The 8,634-nt window shown below is 51.5% G+C and overlaps 1 pseudogene; it reads right to left on the bottom strand.

The window, feature by feature from the left end:
- Window positions 1-414: 414 nt before the first annotated feature.
- Window positions 415-1,944, bottom strand: LOC135998447 (ciliary microtubule associated protein 1A-like; annotated as a pseudogene).
- Window positions 1,945-8,634: the final 6,690 nt, after the last annotated feature.

The following is an 8,634-nucleotide window of genomic DNA, read 5'->3' as shown; positions in this document are numbered from 1 at the left end:
GCTGCTGCTGTGACCACTGCCGCTGCTGCAGCAAATGCTGCTACTGCCAATGCTACTGCTGCTGCTGCTTTGGCCACAGCCGCCGCTGCTGCAAATGTTTGCGCTTCCGCTGCTGCTGCTGCAAATGCTGCTGCCGCTGCAAATGCTGCTGCTGCTTGAAATGCTGGCGCTTCCGCTGCTGCTGCTGCTGCAAATGCTGCTGCCGCTGCAAATGCTGCTGCTGCCGCTGCCGCCGCTGCCAGCACTGCCGGAGCGGTGTCCGTGCACAGCACTCCACACCAGGGTGTGACACAACGCGGCTCTGTGACCTCACAGCCCAAGGTGCAGCCCAGGATACCATGGGCCTTCTGAGCTGCGAGCTCACATTGCCGACTTGCTGGTTCTGAAACTAGAACACAAAATTAAACAACACTTTTAGTCTTTCCCGGAGTACCCGGGAGCTCTGGTTTTGAAAATGTCCAGCTCAATCTTCGGGAGCGCCGCTGGCCCTGGGGTCTGTAAGACAGTCAGCGGAGCTGCTGGGTGGAAATGGCCGGTGTTTGTTCTTACGCCTTGCCAGCACGGCATGCACCAGTTCAGCAAGCTGGGCAAAGGATTTGGGAACCCCACAGCCCTTCTCTTGCAAGTTGGTGGAGGCGTGGGCATTGATTTTTGTCTTTGTGTGTGTCTGCGGCCCTTGGATGTGGCTCTCACCTTGGCGAGATCGGCATCATAACGATCCCACCGACTCCTGCTCTTCATGGACTAGCACGGGCTGGCAGACGTGTGCGCCGTGTTGGGGCCCAGCACCCTGGGCAAGGTGTAGGTGCCGGGACCTGCAAGAGGGACGGGAAGGGAAGAAACCTCTGGGGCAGAGACAGGCACCCCACAAAGGCTGCTCAGCGCAGCAGGAAGGATGTCTGCCCCCTTTCCCAACTCACTCTGGTTGAAAAGCTGAGCAGCAGATTGTCACTAGAGGCCACCCCAGCTGCAAGGGTTTCCATCTCCCCGCGGTCACTTACCTGGATCGAGGTCAGTTTTCACGCCCCTGTTTCAGAAGCCCATGGACAGCTCAGGCGGGCACTTAAAGACGTGCCAGTTGGACTTCTCTGGGCTGTAATCGCCTAGGGTAGAGGACGACAGCACAAAAGTGGTGAAGTTCTGGCATTTTTCTCAAGCCAAGGAGGCAATTTCACCAGGAGCTGCTCTCCCTAACAGCTGCAGAAGTGCCAGCTGCCAGAAAACAATGACAGCGCATTGAAAGGGTGAGCTGAGCCTTTTGTACCCATCTATCTTTTGTACCAGTGTAGCAGGGAAACGTGAAAATGTATTTGCCTTGTCTGAACAATCAACTGGAGGAATGTTACTCACTTGGTCCAGGTGTGATGTCCGTCTTTATCCTGGGAAGTCCAGCGACGGCGTAGGCTGGAGCCACGTACTTCCCAGTCCTGGTCATGGAGGGCTCCACATAATAGCGAGGGCCTGGGGAGCAGCCGCCTTCCGCAGGATCTTGCCCCTCTGCATGTGTACACGGGGGCTTTGACTTTGGTGGGGTTGTGGTTGATGTAACCTAGGAAGAGAAGGGAAGTGGGTTTGTAGCTGATTTTACCACGGGTATGCTCAACGTGCCACACACCACTCTGATCCTTGTCTTACCCGTTGGGCCCTGGACCGAGTATTTGGGTCCAGGGCTGGTGAACTGAGCTGTGATGGGGCCCCGTGGGCGGTGAGGTCTCCAAGTCCCCAGGAAAGCAGAATCGTGTCTTGGTACTTTGGTTTGTGCCTTAGTAGTTCTGAATCACTGTTCAAATGATTGTGCTGTACAGTAATAGTGAACCTTGCAATGGAACTTTGTTAAATCGCACTTTTCCGACATCATATTAAACCCACTTTTGCTAATACCTTTGACAGTGGTTCTTTAAACGATCTCAGTCACCCATTGGTGACATCTTGGTCCTGTACCATGCAAGTCCTGTCTCATCAGAGAACACCAAAACTCTTGAGAAAAGATTTTGCAATGAGGGTGTCAAGACCCCTTGCCCAGAGCAGTTGTGGATTCCCCCCCACTGGATTTGTTCAAGGCCTGGGGATGCAAATCCCAACGTGCACAATGGAGCTCATGGCTGCTGCTAACTATGGCAGGGAAGAAGCAGTCTCAGGACTTCACCTGTCTCAGCTGCGGCAGTCGAAAGGGATGAGGACGGCAATGTCTGCGTCTGCCTCGTCTCTGCGGCACAGAGGGTGGCGAGCAGTGAGGGCAGCCAGAGATGTGGCAAGAGAGGTTGAGGTGGCAGCAGCCAGGGCGCCCTGGGGACAGCCGGGGATCATCCTGGAAATGCTTGGTGACTTTGGGAGGCTTTGCGATTGCATCAGCTGGTGATGCGGGACTCGGGACGTCCGGCCTGCCGGGTCAGATGTTTCTGAGATCTGCTCGTCCTGTCTCCATGTGTATTTTCAGGGTGCACATGAGACAGATTTTGCACATCAGCAGAGACTGGGGGAGCTTTCCAAAGCACCTGGGTTTTACACTGTCCTTGAGCTCAGTGACAGAGGTGACAAGTGACACAGCGGTCACACAGCACCGCTGGGTAGCAGAGGCTCTGCCTGCTGAGGCAAACTAATATTTCCAGATTCATTATTCTATGACTGTTGGATGGCCATTTGGGTTAAAAAGCAGAAGAAAAGCATTTCCACTATACAACCTCAGCCACCACTTCTACAGTTGTCCATGTCAAGGACCCACAACCACTGTATTACAAAAGCTGTGACAGCTATAAAAAGTACCCTATCCTCCCCAATTCATTATTTCCTCATACCCTCCGATTACCACAGGAATAATCTTGCTCTAATGGCCAAGTCCAACCCTCAGCACAGGTGTCGGGATTCTCAGTCCCCTGTGACTCCCAAGATGCAAACTCTGTCTTCCTTCGCAGTCTGTTCTGTAACAGTGATTACCTCAAAACATGCGCCTAACTTTGAGCAGGGAACCTACAAACAGCTCTGATGAAGCGCTGTTTGGTTAAATGAACATTCGGATCTCCTGCAGTTGGGTTTCCCTGGTGTAAGGCACAAGTACATGCACATGTGGCCAGCAGGAGGGAGCAGAGCTGCACAGAGTGAAAGGCGCAACTTTACTGACTGCATTTCACATAATCCTACAGGATTTAAAAAGAAATCCCATCGGCATCATGGGTGTATTTTTGTTGCTGTGGGAAGTTTCTTTGGTGTGTAAGTATCTGACGTTTCCTTTTCTTTCACTCATGTACGTTTGGCATTAAAACATACATACTAGTGCTAAAATATTTCTTTCCAGTCTCTGCTGGAAAGGGAGTTAAATAGAGAAATGCCAATACCAAACCAGAGCAGGGCATGATGAGAGCTGAAAGATTCTGTTAGGATAGTGTCTAATGACTATCAATAAAGTGAAAATCCCTCCTCAGCTTTGATTCTTGCCTTTTCTGTCATATTTAGTCTCAGCCTGAGTAGAAGGAGAGCTGATGGTGTGTAAGGGGATCCCAAGAACTTGTGTAACAGCAAAAGGAAAGAGATGGGCAGCAACAAACTGCTGTCTGTCTCCTCTGCAGGGACTGGTGTGTGCTAATGCAGGGAATGCAGCTGCTTTGGCCTGAGATGGGCCGAAGTGAACTCTGTCTCCTCTCCAACTGCTGCAGAATAAACTTCTGGGGATGGGTGAGAGGGGAACAGAAACTGCGGGACCTTGCATGGCTGGTGTTCTGAGAGAGAGATTTGTATTCACAGGGTAACCCAGGGCATCCTGCCATTTTCATTAGAGCAGAGGAAATACAGGACTCTAGGAACAGAACAAATCTGTAAATCCTACAAATTAAGACACCTCTTCCCTAAAAACAAGGCAAATTCATTGCATTGTCCTGCTTTTCTTCTACCTCTCGTGCACGTGAAACAAGATTTTGAATGTGAGGCATCTTTCCCTGGACCACACACTGACACTCGCTCTCCTCTATGGCTGCACCCTGTGTCAAGATCAGGCTTTTGAAAGAGCATTTGAAGGGCTCAAAAGGGTAGATACAATCAAACTATGTTTCTGGATGTGCTCGTAGATAATGAAGGGTATAGTAATGAGAAAGTAGCCGGATTCAGTCCATGCTAAGGCGCTTTGTTGAAAGCTGTGGTCAACGATTGACCTGTTTCTGCATTAGAATCATCAGGAAGGGAACTCTTGGCAGAGGAGATGCCAGGGAAGAACAGCATGAGGGTTGGCTTCATGCAGGCGCGATCGGGCATCCGCACGTGGTTCCAGAAAGGTGAGAGTTTCAGACCTTGATGTTGGCACAGCAGTAGTTCAGCTGCACAAGATTCAGGGCATTAAGTCTAGTGCAGGCTGCTTCATTGTAGATGGATTGGAGTTCTTTACAAACAAGAAAGGCAGTGTGAAAAGGAGATCGACTGGTGGAGTAACTCCCTGGTGTGCCAGGCAGAAAGGCCCCAAGGGGGAACCCCCCAAAAGGTGATGGACCCCCTGCCCTGTCGGGCAGAGGGGGAAGCCCCGAGACAGTCCCTGCCCTGTCGCTCTCGGGCAGAGATAGGGGACCCAAAAGCTGAGGAGGGTTGGAAGCAAGTTCCAGTTAGGCGTCACGGGCAACCCCCCTCTTTACCTGCTTTGCTTCCCCAGGTGCCCCTGCGTAATAAGTTTGAGGGCCTGGATATTGAAGAAGATGTAGGTGGGGATGTGGTGCAAGGGCCTCCTACAAGGTCACATAGGAAGAGGCGATTGACTCCACACCTCAAGACTGCATCCGATAAAAAAGAAAGAAGGGTAATTGTATTAGGCAATTCCCTTCTGAGAAGGACAGAGGGCCCGATATGCAGAGTTGACCCTCATCATCAGGAAGTTTGTAGCCTACCTGGTGCCCGGATCAGGGACATCACCAGGGCACTTCCCAACCTGGTGCACCCAACGGACTGCTACCCACTACTGATCTTGAGACAGATGGGGAGGAAGCTGCATCCCGTAGTCTGAGGGAAATGAAGAAAGATTTCAAGGCCTTGGGACGAACGGTGCAAGAGTGTGGGGCTCAAGTTATCTTCTCTTCCCTCTTTCCATTTTCGGGTGATGATGTGGGATGGAATAGAAAATTTAAGTCCGTAAATGATTGGCTTCGAGACTGGTGCTACAGGAAGGGCTTCGGATTCTTTGATAACGGCTGGTTTCATAAGACACCAGTCCGGACAGCGATACGTGGGAAAGGTTTATCCCACAGGGGTAAAAGGATGCTGGGACAGAAATTAGCAGGGCTCATTTGGAGGGCTTTAAACTAGATTTGAAGGGGGATGTGGTTGTAGCTGGGAGTGCATCAGTGGGGCAGCATGCTGGAATCAGTAAAGACCAGGAGGCCCCCCACACCCCTAGGGTGAAATCAGAGTGCTTGGCTCGCTCCCTGAAGTGCCTGTACACCAATGCGCGCAGCATGGGGAATAAGCAGGAGGAGTTAAAAACCTGCGTTCAGTCAGGAGATTCCGATCTGGTGGCAATTACAGAGGCATGGTGGGCCAGCTCACATGACTGGAATGTGGTCAATGATGGCGATGGCCTTTTCAGGAAAGACAGGCCAGCGAAGCGTGGTGGTGGATTTGCTCTTTACGTGAGAGAGCAGCTACAATGTATAGAGTACTGTCCAGGTGCAGTTGAGGAGCGAGTTGAGAGTCTGTGGGTGAGAATTAAGGGGCAGGCTGGCAGGGCTGATACTGTTGTGGGTATCTATTACAGGCCAGCAGATCAGGGTGAGGAACTTGATGAGGCCTTCTACGGGCAGCTGAGAGCGGCCTCACAGTCACAGGCTCTGGTTGTTATGGGGGATTTTAACTCCCCTGATGTTTGCTGGAAGGACTACTCAGCCAGCCAGCCACCGTCTAGGAAGTTCCTCCAGTGCATTGATGATAACTTTCTGATGCAAATGGTGGAGGAGCCGACTAGGAGAGGTGCGCTGCTGGATCTCGTCCTCACTAACAAGGAGGGTCTGGTTAAAGCAGTAGAGGTGGAGGGCTGCCTTGGTTGCAGTGACCATGAAATGGTGGAGTTGAGGATCTCGTGTGGCGGGAGCAGAATAGCAAGCAGAATTGCAACCCTGGACTTCAACAGGGCCAACTTTGGCCTTTTCAAACAATTGCTGGGGGAAATCCCGTGGGCAAGGCTGCTTGAAGTTAAAAGGGCCCAAGATAGTTGGTTAACATTCAGGGACTGCTTCTACGAAGCTCAAGATCAGAGCATCCTGACACGTAGGAAGTCAGGGAAGGGAGCCAGGAGACCTGCGTGTTTAAACAGGGAACTGCTGGGTAAGCTCAAGTGGAAGAGGAGAGTTTACAAATCATGGAAGCAGGGGCTGGCCACTTGGGAAGAATATAAGGCTGTTGTTAAAGGATGTAGGGAGGCAACTAGGAAAGCTAAGGCCTCCTTAGAGTTAAATCCGGCAAGAGGGGTCAAGGACAACAGAAAGAGCTTCTTCAAAACCATGGCAGATAAAACTAACAGCAGAGGCGATGTAGGCCCACTGATGAGTGGAGTGGGTGCCCTGGTGACAGAAGACACAGAGAAGGCAGAGTTACTGAATGCCTTCTTTGTCTCTGTCTACTCTGCCGGAGGCTGTCCTGAGGAGCCCCGTACCCCTGAGGCTCCAGAGGAAGGCAGGGCAATGGAGGAGTTTGCCTTGGTTGATGAGGACTGGGTTAGGGAGCAATTAAGCAATCTGGGCGTCTGTAAGTCCATGGATCCAGATGGGATGCACCCGTGGGTGCTGAGGGAGCTGGCTGAAATAATTGCTGGACCACTCTCCATCATCTTTGCCAAGTCTTGGGAAACGGGAGAGGTGCCAGAGGACCGGAGGAAAGCAAATGTCACTCCGGTCTTCAAAAAGGGCAAGAAGGAGGACCCGGGCAGCTATAGACAGGTGAGTCTCACCTCCATCCCTGAGAAAGGGATGGAACACCTCATCCTTGGTGCCATCTTAAGACATATCAAGGATAAGAGGGTCATCAGGGGCAGTCAACATGGCTTCACCAAGGGCAAGTCGTGCTTGACCAACCTCATAGCCTTTTATGAAGACATAACAAGGTGGATTGATGATGGCAGAGCGGTGGATGTGGTCTGCCTCAACATCAGTAAAGCATTTGACACCGTCTCCCACAGCATCCTCACGGCTAAACTGAGGAAGTATGGACCGGAAAATCGGGTAGTGAGGTGGACCGCAAACTGGCTGAAGGAGAGAAGCCAGAGAGTCATGGTCAATGGGGTGGAGTCTGGTTGGAGGCCTGTGTCTAGTGGAGTCCCTCAAGGGTCATTTCTGGGACCAGGATTATTCAATATATTCATCAACGACTTGGATGAGGGAATTGAGTGTACTATCAGCAAGTTTGCTGATGGCACCAAGCTGGGAGGAGTGGCTGACACGCCAGAAGGCTGTGCTGCCATCCAGCGGGATCTGGACAGGCTGGAGAGTTGGGCAGGGAAAAATTTAATGAAATATAACAAGGGAAAATGTAGAGTCTTGCATCTGGGCAGGAACAACCCCAGGTTCCAGTATAGGTTGGGGAATGACCTATTAGAGAGCAGTGTAGGGGAAGGGGACCTGGGGGTCCTGGTGGACAGCAGGATGACCATGAGCCAGCACTGTGCCCTTGTGGCCAAGAAGGCCAATGGCATCCTGGGGTGTATTAGAAGGGGGGTGGTTAGTAGGTCGAGAGAGGTTCTCCTTCCCCTCTACTCTGCCCTGGTGAGACCTCATCTGGAATATTGTGTCCAGTTCTGGGCCCCGCAGTTCCAGAAGGACAGGGAACTGCTGGAGAGAGTCCAGCGCAGGGCCACGAAGATGCTGAAGGGAGTGGAGCATCTCCCTTATGAGGAAAGGCTGAGGGAGCTGGGGCTCTTTAGCTTGGAGAAGAGAAGACTGAGGGGTGACCTCGTTAATGTTTATAAATACATAAAGGGTGGGTGTCACGAGGATGGAGCCAGGCTCTTTTCGGTGACAACCAACAGTAAGACAAGGGGTAATGGGTTCAAGCTGGAACACAAGAGGTTCCAATTAAATTTGAGAAGAAACCTCTTCTCGGTAAGGGTGATGGGAAACTGGAACAGGCTGCCCGGGGAGGTTGTGGAGTCTCCTTCTCTGCAGACATTCAAAACCTGCCTGGACGCCTTCCTGTGTAACCTCATCTGGGTGTTCCTGCTCTGGCAGGGGGATTGGACTAGATGATCTTTGGAGGTCCCTTCCAATCCCTAACATTCTGTGATTCTGTGATTCTGTGAAGAAAAGCAAGCACCAGGAGATAAGGTGTTAAATGATCTGTGTGCTCTTTGGCAGCCCTTAATACCAGGCACATCGCACTCGTGTTTTAATCAAATTGAGCCATCTCAAGTACCAAAGCAATGACGAAAGCAAAGCGAGCAGCGAGGGGGTGGAAATGGTGCTGTGTCCAAATGCAACAGCCTGCACCTGATCCGTAGAGCACCTTTGCCATACAGGGTTTGCAGACAATCATCCTGCAGTAAGGTTCCAGTTTATATCAGTTCGTTACAGAGAGAAGTCATCTGCTTGTACTCACCGGCAACTGGAGAAGCCACTAGGGATGTGGACTCTGCACACGTTGAAGATGTCAGGTCCGTAAATCCTGAGGTCAGGGACA

This window comes from Caloenas nicobarica, chromosome 25 (genome assembly GCF_036013445.1).
Source record: "Caloenas nicobarica isolate bCalNic1 chromosome 25, bCalNic1.hap1, whole genome shotgun sequence".
NCBI lineage: Eukaryota > Metazoa > Chordata > Aves > Columbiformes > Columbidae > Caloenas > Caloenas nicobarica.
Note: the sequence above shows the minus strand (reverse complement) of the source record. Positions and strands in the feature narration are given on the sequence as shown.